Raw genomic sequence first — 3,837 nt, 5'->3', positions numbered from 1 at the left:
AGAAATGTTTAGACAACAGTAAGGCTTACCGACTCTCTCCCCCACCTCCCTTTGGAGGGGCTTCGGAGGGGCTCTACCTCTTCATTCCTGCAGGGAAGCGCCCCCACCCACACGGGGAGAGTGACCCTGAACCTCAGAGGTGTCAGGATCAGCAGGACAAAGTACAACCATTGTGCCTTGGGCCCGATCACTACTCCCTTTGTCTGGGGCTCCTGCTGGCTCCTGGCCACCTTTCACACTCTTTTCCACCCACCCCTGCCTTTCTTTCCCCCTCCCCTGGAACACCTTCCTCTTCCTCTTTGGCTTCTTCTGAACTGCTTCAGAGCCACAGGCCGAGGCTGTCCTGGCCATGAGGTGGGGTCCTCCGAGTGGGGCTGAGGTCGCCCCTTGAGAGGGTCAGGCCTCACCTCTGTCTGGGCTGCTCTCTGCTCCATGCGCCCCCCACCCTCCTCCCTGCCATGCTTCTGGGTGACCTTGGGTCCCTCTGGGGCGACAGTCTGCCCTGATATTCCCGGGGTTGAAGCGGCCTGCCGAGGGAGGATCACTGGGATCAAGTTTGTTGGAGGGAGTTACGTCCATGGGAGGAGAAGAGGCTGTAGAGATGCGATTGGTCTTATGGTTGCTGACTTGTGTTCTTGTTCCGTGTGTTTCTGGTCCCCGTTCTTGAACATCCAGGTGCATGGGACTCTCAGTTTGGTGATAACCCATGGGGTTGAGTCCATGGCAGTGTATTATCGTGAAAGCTGGTGACACCACGCTGGGGGTGGTATCACTCCCCCTCCCCCCGAGTCACCCCCAGGCTGTGGCTCTGAAATGAAGGATGGAGACAGGAGACTCCTCTTCACCCCAGTGAAGGGTGCTCAGGACCCTTCAGGCAAGGCTGCAGTTCTGCTGCCTCATTCCTCTGCTTTCCTTGGCAAAGACTACAGAGGTTGCTGTAACACAGTTTGCTGAATGGGGAATGGTTGACTCAGGTGGGGGAGAGACCTGTGGCTATTAAATGACAACTAATGGCCTTCCCTCCTCGGAACCCCTCCATCTTCCTCCCAACTTCAGCGTCCTTTATTAAGCCCTCTTTAGGCCTCTCCAGGGACCAAGGGAAGCTGGGATGAGAAGGGATGCAGAGGGGGGCCAGGGTGATCCCTGGTGGTAAAGCTGGGAGCCACTGTCCTGGGCTCTGCTGGCCCCAGGGCAGGAATAAGGCAGGAGATCCCTGGTAAGGTGTCTACATCTTGTGCTCTGAGGTTGCTAGACATGGACCAGTTTGGGCAAGGAGGAAGTTTAGTGACTTCGCTTCCATGACCCACGTGGCTTCTTGGAGCTTGGAGCTTTGGTGAGGAGGCCCTGAGCCAGCAAATAAACATTTACTAACTGTAAAAAGACCTTGTCCCTGCTGCTGGGGAGCCTGCCAGGTGGTGGAGACGGGACTGGAGGCATGAATGATGGAGGGGGTAAGATGGGGTAGAGGCTGAGCCAGGTCCTCTGCCCATAAGGGCCTCAGGACACCACTCTGGGGAACTGTGGCACTAAGTGGCTAACCCAGCACCCCCACCAAGCACAGCACCATGTGCTGAGACCAGGGGCTGGCTGAGTAGCCTCCTTGTATTGTTTGGGTCAACCTGAGGGAAGTCGTGCATTCTAGTCTCAGCCTAGTTCCCATTCTCAGCCCAGGCCTTCACAGAGGCTGCATCAGCCCCAGGCAGGCCCAGGCCAGATCCAGATGAATAATGAGACTGGTTAGTCCCTCTCTTCTCACAGGTATCACCCCCATGCACCCCCCCTCCTCCCTGGGGGAGACTGGGAGCTGCTGGGTCCAAGCCCAACCAGGACTTTTTCCAGGCTGGTTCCTATATGCAAGGGTGGGGTGGGGGGTCTTGGGGGGCACTTAGGGAAGACTTGGGAGTTGGGGAAGAGGTGGGCTTTGAAGAAACAGAGGGGACTTGGGGAAAAGGGAGGAGAGGCTGCTAGCTGCAAGAAGTAGGCAGTGACTCCTAAAGGTCTGGGGGCTGCTGAGGAGAACGCCCCAGTTCTGTTCAGAAGATGAGCTGTGAGCCTGAACTGGGACTGATAGAAGCCTTGGCCTCCGGCCTGGTGGGAGCTCCGGGCAGCTGGCCTACAGACGTTCCTTAGTGCTGGTGAGTAGGTTTGAATCATCACTCGGGCACTGGCCTCCATCCGCCCCCACCAGCCCCCTGGCCTCAGTTCCCTGGCAACATCTGGGGGAGGGGGGTGGAGGAGCAGAAACAAGGGCCTCTGTCTGCCCAGCTGCCTCTCCCTTTGGGCTCTGCCAGACTCCACAGTGCATACGTGGGCTCCAACAGGTCCTCTTCTCTCTGGGCCACTGACTAAGCCCAGAACCACACGGCTTCTTGTTCTCAGCCCCACAAACGTAGTGCCAAATACTTCTCCCCAGGGGAGCCTCCCTGAACACTTCCCAAAGGACCCCAGTCACCCCGGCCTGTTGGCTGCAGCTAACTCTGATGTCAGCAGGCCAGACGAGGCCCGGAGATGAGCACAGAGTCCAGATGGATACATCATGCCCTCTGTGCCCAGCACTGGGCTTTGTGCACGTGGGACCACTCGAGTCCCAGACGTGCCACTGTTTGAGAGGTCAGACACGGGGGCGGGGGTTGGAGGGGGGATGTCGGGGTAATCTCCCTCAACCCTCGTCTTGAGGCCTCTTGAACCTGAGATGGGGTGTGCATACGATAGTCACTAGGGGGCGCTCAGCCACCACAGGGAAGCTGGGTGAACTTGGGATGCAGCGTCTGCGTGAGAGTGAGGACGCCTGTGACTGTGTGTTGGGGGGGCGGGTAGTTGAGAGTGTTTGGGGGGGGTGGAGAAGGCAGGGGTCACCCCAGGATTCCAACGGATCTGTGTGTCTCTCTTTCCACCCGTCCTTGTCCGACTCCCTCAAACCCCTGCCCCCTCCAATATTCCCAGCATAGAGGAAGAATAGCTCTGGAGCCCTGACCGCACATAACCTCACTTTCCTGTACCCTCCCCGCAAATACCGCGCGGGTGTGTGTGTCTCCCGGAAGAGGGGGGACGATAGGTAATGTTCAGGCTGTGCGCCTTGGTGGGGATCGAGCACTCCCTTCTCTGGGGTGGGTGGGGGCCCGGGCTTCGGTCGGTGTCCCCAGGGGAAGGCAGTGGCCAGAGGCGCAGAGGGGACGGACCCAGGAGCTGAGGCTGGGCCTGGCCCCGCCCCCTGGGCGTGTCGGGGCGGGGCCATGCCTTCTTTTTAGTCGGCTCTTAGCGGTGAGGAGCGCAGAGGCTTGGGGCAGCCGGGCTGCGACGAGGCCGCGGCGTTGGGGGGCGAGTGGAGCCGGCGGCAGCGGGGCTCGGTCGGGAGACGCATCGAAGAGGCGGACGGACCGGCGGGGTCACCGGCCAGGGGTCTCCGCACTGGAATTTGATATTCATTTATCCAGGGTTTACCCTCCTCCTTTTTTCTGAAACATTTTTTTTTAACCGTATTCTTTCCCGTTTTAATTTATTTTTGCTTCCCATTCCCCACTAAATCGGGCCGACCGTCTGGGGAGATTGCTCTTTTACTCCCCCCGAAAATCACTTCGGATTCTGGAAACAAGCAGAGAAAAAAGAGGGTAGCAAGAGCTCCAAAGAGAAGTGAAGGAAGAGAGACCGGTCAGAGAGCGCGCGCTGACGAGCGACACGAGAGGGACAGGGGCAAAGTGAGTGACCTGTTTTTTGGGGGTGACCGCCAGAGCGCAGCGTGAGCCCTCCCCCTCAGGATCCCGCGTCGGACCAGCAGCGCTGACGGACAGACAGACAGACACCGCCCCCTGCCCCAGCGCCCACCTCCTCCCCGGCCGG

Source organism: Bison bison, unplaced genomic scaffold, assembly GCF_000754665.1.
Source record: "Bison bison bison isolate TAMUID 2011002044 unplaced genomic scaffold, Bison_UMD1.0 scf7180017864487, whole genome shotgun sequence".
NCBI classification, from domain to species: domain Eukaryota; kingdom Metazoa; phylum Chordata; class Mammalia; order Artiodactyla; family Bovidae; genus Bison; species Bison bison.
This window is presented reverse-complemented; position numbering follows the sequence as displayed.